The sequence below is a fragment of the Nicotiana tabacum genome, chromosome 20 (genome assembly GCF_000715075.1).
Source record: "Nicotiana tabacum cultivar K326 chromosome 20, ASM71507v2, whole genome shotgun sequence".
NCBI lineage: Eukaryota > Viridiplantae > Streptophyta > Magnoliopsida > Solanales > Solanaceae > Nicotiana > Nicotiana tabacum.
This window is the reverse complement of record NC_134099.1, coordinates 34,209,087-34,219,259: the sequence shown is the minus strand read 5'-3', so window position 1 is coordinate 34,219,259 and position 10,173 is coordinate 34,209,087. Positions and strand designations below refer to the sequence as shown.

Here is a 10,173-nt window from a genome sequence, read left to right as displayed (position 1 = left end):
AACCAAACTTCCACAAACCCAAGTTCAATCCATTTTAACCCCCAAATGATTCAGGAATTACTTCAGAGATTAAATTGTAACCAATAAATGTAGAAGAGGATCAATGAAACAGTGATATTTTTAGTATTTCCAACCGTTTTAAATTTTTCTCTGATTTTTATCTCCTCCTCCGTCTGCCTTCAATGCCAAGTAAAGGTGACTTTAAAGGCAAGGCATTAGTGCAACCTAAAAGTATTCAGTTTTTGCACCTTACCCCTTTTGAAATTCTCATTTTTGCTTAGGCCTCCTTAGTGTAAAATTCAGACTTTCACATAAGCCCCTACCCAAACTTCTAGGAAGCTTCCTTAGGCAGTTATATCAAGATTCCCTAAGCAAATTACCCAGAATACCCCCTTAAACCCTTACTTTTTTACTTTCAAACAACCAAACGAGTCATGGGTCAATTTGACCCAACGGTTTAAGCCCCAAATGAACAGGCCAGAATTGAACTTAAGGCCCGAACAAAACTCAAAAACCCATTTAGCTAAATCAATAAGAAGCAGAAAAGAGAAACAATTAAATGACTTCAAACATCAAAATCTAACCAAGCAATTGATTTCTTTTAGAACTAAATACTGAGCCGGAGTTAACCAAATTACCGAATCAACAAAGCCTAAATTAAGCTAATTATCAGAAATGTCAGAAATAACAAAAATAAGCAAAGAACAGTATTTAAAACATGAAAAGAAAGACTGAAAATCTAATGGAGCAAGTACGAACACTAAATTATTCAAAAAGGGAAAACTAGGTCTGAACTTCTATCTACTTTCCAAACATTCACAGAAACGGGAAGACAAAGAAGAAAGGAGTAGGACGATGAAACATCATATAAGGGCAAGAAAAATGAAGAACACTTACCGATTCATATTCGAACCCAATATTGGACCTTCAATTTAACACAATCAGTGTTAACCACTTGTTCTTTATTAAGAACAAATGACCAACACTGCTTATGCCAAACTAGACTTTGAAAATCTTGAAAACTCGGACGCTTGTGGTCATGCAAGCCACGGAATCAAAGGCAGAACAATTTTTGCTTTTTAGGGATTCGAACTCTGACTTTAGATTTAAGATTCGACAAGATTGAGGGGGATTCGAGAGGAGCTATGTTGAGATTTGGAAAGAGGAAGGTGAGGGGGTTCGATGGTGTTACTTTGAGGGCCCGGGGAGTGGAGAATTTAGGGGTGACGATAGGGTTTTGCTCGTTTCTCTAAAGATAGGGTGAGAGAGATGAGACGAAAGGGGGGGGGGGTGAAGGTGTTTGGACAGTTTTATATTAAGGGAACCTCAGTTCCTGGCCGTCTGATCCTACGATATCAACGACTCAGATTGCAAGCCTGGGAGACGAGGTCGTTTGGCTAGGCATGGAGACTAGACCGGGTTTTGGGGTGGGTCGTGGGCTGGCCTGAATGGGTATGGGGAGAAATTCATTTGGGCCTACCAAATTAACCCAAGTTACAGCCGACTCTTTTCATTTCTTTTAATCAAAATTTTTTCTTTTTCCTTTTCAAATTAAATTAAATCCCAAATTACTCTTAAACTAAATATTTTATCAAATCAAGCTAACTACTCAAAATAATATTTATCACAACTAATTAATTCCCAAATTAAAAGAAAACTACAAAATTCGACACTAAATGCAAAGAATGAGCTATTTTTTGTGATTTTTCTATTTTTGTAACACGACTAAATTACTAATTAATTAAAATACAAAATTAATCCTAAATGCAAATGCAATATATTTTTGTATTTTTCATGAATTAAATAAAATAAACGTGCACAGACAAATGCAAGCAATTAACAAAAATGCTACAAAAATCCACAAAATTGCAAACAACGGAAAATATTATTTTGTTTTGAATTTGTGGGAGTAATTCATATTGGGAAAAAATCACGTGCTCACAATTATTCACCTTGAACCGGCTAAATCTCTAGCTTGCAATGCCTTTTCCCCTCAAATCGGCCTCCACGCGCGTCGAATCTATTCAAAATCAGAACGTATACGTCACAATATGCTAAGGGAACAAAGCCCAAGCGAAAAAAATTGAATTACCACAAAATTTCAGAAATTGGTCAAACCTGACCCCCGGGCCCACAACTCAGAATTTGGCAAAATTTACAAAACTAGAATCCTTATACTCTCACGAGTCTAACCATACGAAAATTATCCAATTCCGATACCATTTGGTCCTTCAAATCATCATTTTATATTTTTGGAAGATTCCACAATTTTTCTTCCTAAATTCCATCCCAAATTACGAATTAAATGATAATTCAATGATAGATTCATGTACTCTAGTCAAATCCGAGTTAGAATCACTTACCCCGATTAATTTCTTGAAAAAACCTTCGAAAAATTGCCAAAATCCGAGCTCTCTAGGTCAAAATATTAAATAAAACCCAAAATCTCGTATTTATAGAGTACCCCACACATTTCCACCTCCGCTGACCGCACAAAATCGACCGCGGTCCGCACAAAAACGACCGCTGCCGCACAAGCTTTCCTCTGCAGTGACAGACTTTAGTGTTTTGACCATAACTTTCACTACAGATGTCCAAATTACGATATATTTACCTTTCTGGAAACTAGACACGAAGGGCTACTATTCTGTTTTTAAATCATCTCAAAATTCCTTGTAAATCAAAATATATAAGCTTCCGAAATAGGACTAGTGAAATGCTCCCCACCGTGGCCGCACTGCATTTTGTGCGGTCCGCACAACACCTACCATGGCCGCACTTCATTTTGTGCGGTCCGCACAGCACATACCGCGGCCGCACTTCTTTTTATGCGGACCGCGCGGGTGGGTTCCGAGGCTTGCAACCCTTCTGGACCTGCTACAATTATGATTTTCGGCCGGAACTCCCGGAACCTACCCGGAACTCCCGGAACTTCAAACCAATTATACCAACACATCCCATGATATCGTTCAAACTTGTTCAAAACTTTGGAACGCTCACAACAACATCGATCACCAATTTAACATAGTATTCAAGCCTAAGAACTCCAAGAACTCTTAAATTATGCTTTCGATCAAAAAATCTATTAAATCTCGTCCGAATGACCTAAAAGTTTGCACACACATCCCAAATGACACAACGAAGCTACTGTCACTCTCGAAATTCCATTCCAACCCCTATATTAAAATCTCGCCTATCAACCGGAACCGCCAAAATATCAACTTCGCCAATTTAAGCTTAAATCTTCTCTACAACTCCAAAATCCATTCCGATCGCGCTCCTAAGTCACAAATCACCTCCCGAAGCTAACCGAACCATCAGAACTCATTTCCGAGCCTTCTAACACATAAGTTAATATCCAATTGACTTTTCCAACTTAAACCTTCTTAAAAGAGACTAAGTATCTCAAACTTCACCAAACTCATTCCGGACTCGATCGACCAACCCGATACCACAAAAATACGGATAACGAAGCATAAAGAAGCTGAAATGGGGGAAACGGAGCGGTAACTCATGAGACGACTGGACGGGTCATCACATACACCTGCCAAGATTGCAGCAGTGGTTGAAGAAGATTCGAATGCACAATTATCGGGAAATAAGATCAAGAGAGTATTTAAAAAAAGAAGACAACATAAGTTGTTTTCAAATGTAACTGTTGAAGAAACTAAGATCTGTCTGATTAGTTAGTTTATTAGTTTTATTAGTTATGAATAAGATGTTTGAATTATTTCATGTTTTTCTTGGTATTGAACTTTTCCAGTTTAGTTAGTTTTGTATTCTCATTTGTTTTGGACAGGATATTTGAATCAGTTCATGATTCTCTCAGGTGTTAAACTTTTTACTCTCTACATACGTAAGACAGTCCATAGATTGTTAAAGCTCCATTGATTTTGTACTTAACACTGGCTACTTGCCAGTGTTGGTTATTTTTTGAAATAACCTTTTTACTATTATGTTGATTTTAATTAGGGATGCATAGTATCTTTTCTGGTTTCCAATTTTTTCTTGCCATTCTCATCTCATTTTACAGTGGGAATCTATTTTCCATGTACTCTATGCAGTATCTATTAACTTAGTAATGCAAAATATGGAAGTGTCTATGCCTCAAATAGTTTAGGGCTAAAGTACTAAATATGATCTTGAACCAACTGGTAGGTTCATGAATAGTTGGTATACTGTTATATTAACGTCGTGACTAGCGGTACTCCAAGTATTCATACTTAAAAAATCCGAATCTGCCATAAATTAGGTTAGCGCTCGAGTTGCAAAATAATTTCCATGCAGAAATTCTCTGGCTGAGGCAGAAAAAATAAAATTTATACAAGCAATGAGTATAAGAGCTACAAAAAAGATTCACAGAATTATTACTCTATCTGTTCTATTCTAAAATGAGTTGCCTCACGTTCCAATGGTCCATCAAATTTCTCCAATGACCTTAAGTTCCAATGGTCACTTTTAAGTTAAGAATTCTTTTTTTAATATATAAATATAAATAAAGGAGAAAAGAAAAAACCTCTTGAATGATTCCTGCTATAATTCTACGTGTGTTTAATATCTTATTTCCTTAACTTTAGTTATTAATTATTAAAGTTATCGTGATTGTCCTTTGGTTAATCTGAACTCAAACTGCTTGGTCAGAAACCGTTTTGCTCTTCTCAACAAAAGTCGATCTTTCTTCAACTCCCACTTTCCATCTGTCAAAATCATCAAACCACTTCATCTTCCTTCCAGTTTCTTTAAAAAAAAGACATACGAATGCAGCTTCACTGGCCCTTCTTCATGGAAAAACAAAAAACACTCCTTTCCGAACCAAGTAGAAACAACATACAAAATCAGAAACGGCGCAAAAGAAACTCAGTTACAAAAGGTATGTTCTTTGATTACCATTACCCTCTCTTAAGTAATATTTATGTATTTTTGATTTGCAAGTTCAACTATAAGACCATTAGAGTAAAAAATATATTATAATCTCTGATTTTCTCTGTATATAAATGGGGGAAGAAGATAATTTTGGTGATACTGATGGTATATAAAATTCAGGTATGCGTTACGCATTCGCTATAGTGAATGATCTACTGTAAAAGAGTAGAATAAAGTATTCTTATAAACCTCGCTTCTAAAAGAACTTGATCACATGAAGTATGTGGGAGAAGTTCAACATAATTGATGTTCTTACCATCGCACCGCTAAGTGTTGCAAACTTTAAAAGGGAGTGGAACTACAGTGTAGGTTATTTCCACTCGATATTGAAGTACTGCGACTAAATTTTAACATAATTGATTATTTTCTTTAACGTTAAGGATAAAAACATGAATTCCTTAAAATCTTTGACGAAGTCTAACTCATCCAAATCTTTCCTTAAATCTATTCAGTTGATAAATTTATTTTCCAATCATATTCTAACTTGTGTATTTTTAAAAATTGCTCCGACTGTTACCATCTTTTATTTCTCAGTCATTATAATTTTTGTAACAATCATCTTCCTCTGCCTCCAATTTATGTGGTGCCTACTATTTTGATGTGAGAATAGATAATAATAGCCAAGGGTGAAGGATAAGAACCATGTGATTCAGATGAATCACATGGTTTTGAGGTCAAAATTAACCAACATAACTAAAACCTTAAAAACTCTGATAGCTCTATGTGCTCATGGATCTAGACGATGATCATGACATGAAAAAAAAATATTTAATCTCAATAGGTGATGTATCTGAAATTTTATTCCTATGAGGTTAGTTCAATAAATAAATCAATTACCAAACGTTGAGGGACTTTTATCTTAGATGAAAAGTTTGAGTTTTTGCCAAATAAACTAACACTACTATTTAATTGGAGAAGGATGGAGAGACGGAATTATCATCTCCGAATTTTAACAAATGCGGTTGACCCAATGAGTTGGCTCTAAATGCCTTTTTCTATTAACCAACAAAAAAATTGAATTATCTGAAATGTAGTACATTTTGATTGAATCATACACTAGCTCTTTCTAAGGTAATGCTTATTCTTTATTGTTTAGACAACATAATTGTTCCCCGTAAAAAATGTCATCCTGTTTAAGGTGAATAATAATTTTTGTTTCTTCTTTTGTTTGGTTATAACTCTGTTAGCTGGATTTGCAGTTATATATATCACTTAGTAGTTATACTTCTTAGAAACAATTACAAGAATATGCTTCTGCAATCTGATAAATAATCAAGAATTCGGACATTTTGCTTAAATGTTCAAAGCAATAAAGGAAATTACTCATGGCAAATAACGAGAAGCATGCTCTTTATTATTCTTATTGCCTATTATTTATGTGATTCACTGAGCATTAGAAAGTTGCGCATATTAATGCGCGGACTCCAAGACAATGTTTTATAGTTGTATAAACACTTCTGAAGTCTTCTCCTCTACAATTCTGTATTTTTTTATTTTATCATATTTTGTTCTAATTAGAATGTTTGGTTAAGTTGATTAGTACTTATATAAAACTAATGGTGCATATTAACTCATTTGTGTATATATGAGGACACATCATCTCCATGATTTAAACACAATTCTTATATTGTAAAAAATGTACCTCATTTATGTTTTTTATTTAAGACCTTTTTCATATACACTCTTGACTTATTTTTTCCAATCTGTATTACTTATAAATATTAAACAATCTCATCAAAGATATTATCGAGGTCAATGTATAAATAAAAGGACTTGATCCTGGAAAATGTTATTTGGTTTTACACATTGAAAGGCCAGCTTCTTAGTAGGCTACCATGATTTTTTTTTTTCTGCAAGTAAGATATGCTAAATAGATGAGCAGCAACATACTTTTAGGGTGGGCGAATTTTTTTTTTTATATTTCTGAACACTTATCAAATCATATGTTACAAGAACTTCGAACTGTAAAAAATTTGCATGATTAATCTTTTCATTAATGAATCCTTGAATGTTATGACCGAAAGATGAATGGGTATGTATTAATTTTCATTTCAAATATTAAAAATAATTATTTTTTTGTTTCCGCGACACTGCTGTTGCTATTTTACTAAATTTTATTTTATTAATGAAATGTTTTGCTTTGTTATTCACTTTGATTTAACTTCCTACTTTTAATTGAAAATGCCGAAATTGAGAGAATATTAACCAAATTTTTACCTTCATTTTCTTGTTCTTAATATAGAAACAAGGGAAATGAAACGCACTCTACCATTTTTAGTTTTTTTTGGGACAAATAGGACCGCAACATAATTAGTCCATTGATTTTGCGAAGTAATTTTCCTTTATATATGTATTGTTACTTCTAAAACCTGACTTTAAATATAATACAAATCTCTTCTACAGATAAAGTTGAACCTTGCAAAAGCATAAACTATTCGGTCGAAAGTGAAGAAAGACTTCCTCCTTTATCTGATATAACAAATGGTGAGTGATACTATCATCCATTTACTATATATATAATTGTGTTATTAGAATTTACTTTACCATAGTTTGTTGTTTATTAGTTTGGTTAAGTTAATTAACAATATCATCTATTTAATATATTTATAGTGATATTGTTACAACTTAATTTACCATAATTTATTCTTATTATAATATTTGGCTAAGTTGATTAATAGACATACAACTAATGATGCATATAAAACTTATTGTGTAGACATGCAAATAAATTATCTTCTCCCTGATTTAAACACAATTCCTATATTGCAAGATTAGTTCCTCAATGGTGTTCTTATTTTAGACCTTCATTATATACATTTTTTGTTCACTTATTTTGTTCTATCTGTATTACTTTTAAAATTATACATTCTCATCATATGTGTGTACGATGACAATATATTGCCCGATTTAAATGACACTCCAACCGAAGAAGGTATTAAAAGTTTGATTGTCATATTAATCTTTCAATTAGTACTAGCAATCCTACTACTTTGTAGATATGGAAATGCATAATTCTCTGCCAGATATAAATAAAACTCCAATAATAGAAGGTAAGCATTTGAAATTCTCATTGTTATTAGTTAAAAGTAAACTACAATGTTAACATTAATGAAAATTAATTACTGTAACTCTCTTACTAGAAATCGAGGCTGAAATAAACAACACTGTCATACAAGGTATGTTTCTATGAGATATTGATTTACCTTTAAATAATGACATTATACTACATGTGGCTATATGAATCTAAAGTTACTTTAAGTAAAGTGTGTAATGAGGGGAAAGCTTCTCTACGAGAGCCTATGGATGATTGGCAGAGCAGAAGTAGCAGTAATAATTGTCTTAGATCAATATACACTCACAAATTTTACACATAATAGGGCAGTTACAAAATAATATAGGATATGAAGATGATGAAGAATATCCAGGTATGACAACCATACCTTTGCACTTTTCTGATGTTATTAAAGAACAATCTATATTGAAAAATATAGATGTATATATCTACGTACCATCCCTATTAATTGATTTAACTACTAGTTTTCTTAGAGGTGGATGTTGAATGTGGCGAAATTTACACTAAAGGTACTTATGAGAAACTCTTTATTCACACAACGCAGTTCGATAAAACAAATCAATAATCTTTTGTCATTGACTTTATATACTATTGCAAGTACAGATTAATGGGACATAGGAGATGCTACATATGAATGCAAAAAGTGCGGGGCGCTTTTTTGGTATGAAGAAAGAATCCGCAAGCATTACAACTCAAAAAAACCTATTTTCACAATGTGTTGTGATCGTGGAAAAATAGAGCTTCCTGATCTTAAGAAGCCTCCTGAGGTTTTGGACCAACTCTTATTTGGATCAGTTTAGAGGAATTATAACTTTTAATATCAACATGTTCAAATCTACTTATATTCACATTTAGCATTTTGTAATGGTTTTAATATAGGTCCTAAAAGTAGCCATTTTCGAGAAAATATTAGGAGTTATAACTCTATCTTCTCATTTACGTCAATGGGGGGTAAGGTTGATGTCTCTATCAACCAGAAAAGAGGGCCAAGAACGTTCAGATTATGTGGTCAAAACTATCATCAAATTGGGAGCTTACTACCTCCTGAAGGATCTACTCCAAAATTTGCACAGTTATATATATATATATATATATATATATATATATATATATATATATATATATATATATATATATATATATATATATATATATATATATATATATATATATATATATATATATATATATATAGAGAGAGAGAGAGAGAGAGAGAGAGAGAGAATGAAGTTACAAATAGAATCAACGCTATCAGGTTAGCCTTATACCTTTATTATATAATACTATGAAAATAACAATTAATTTAAAAACCATTATTGATTTCATATATTTTTTTCAGTCGTAGCCAAGATATTAATAAACTTCATGCTGAAATTGTTTCTGATCTGGAACAAATGATTGATGACAATAATGTTTTGGCAAAGACATTTAGGATGGTCAGAGATCGATTCCAAGAGAATATAGACTCCAATGTTAAGTTCAGATTAATAGGGAAGAGAGGTACTGATGGTAGAAGATACAACTTACCAACAATACCAGAAGTAGCTGCTTTAGCGGTTGGTGATTTTGAAGTTTCTGGAAGTGATCGCGATATCATTATAGAAACACAATCTGGACAGCTACAAAGAATAAATGAACTAAATGCTGCATATTTAGGTCTACAATATCCTTTGTTTTTTCCTTATGGTGAAGATGGGTACAGAGAAGACATTCCTTTAAGTCAAGGTGATCAATCATCGAGAGGAAGGCAATGTGTAAGCATGCGAGAATTTTTCGCTTATAGAATTCAAGAAAGAAAAGATGAAGTTCCCACCATTGTGTGCTCAGGACGATTATTTCAGCAATTTTTAGTTGATGGTTATACAAAGATAGAATCTTCTCGGTTGAAGTTTATAAGGACTCATCAAAGCAATTAAGAGTTGATTCTTATAAAGTCCTAGAAGATGTTATATTGCATGGTGGCATCGATCCTTCATCCCAAGGTAAAAGGATAATTCTACCTCCAAGTTTTACATTGGGTGCATAATATATGGTTCAGAATTATCAAGATGCTACGGCAATATGCAAATGGGTTGGGTACCCTGATCTTTTTATCACATTTACTTGCAATCCTATATGGCCAGAGATTACTAGATTTGTGGAGAGCAGGGGCTTGAATCCTGAAGATCGTCCAGACA

General features: G+C 33.2%; 1 long non-coding RNA gene across 1 annotated transcript; it reads left to right on the top strand.

Moving 5' to 3' along the window:
- Positions 1-4,540: 4,540 nt before the first annotated feature.
- Positions 4,541-8,884, top strand: LOC107790607 (uncharacterized). Its single transcript, XR_012704165.1, has 3 exons — positions 4,541-4,870; positions 7,327-7,407; positions 8,600-8,884. It is a non-coding gene; the product is annotated as an uncharacterized LOC107790607 (long non-coding RNA).
- Positions 8,885-10,173: the final 1,289 nt, after the last annotated feature.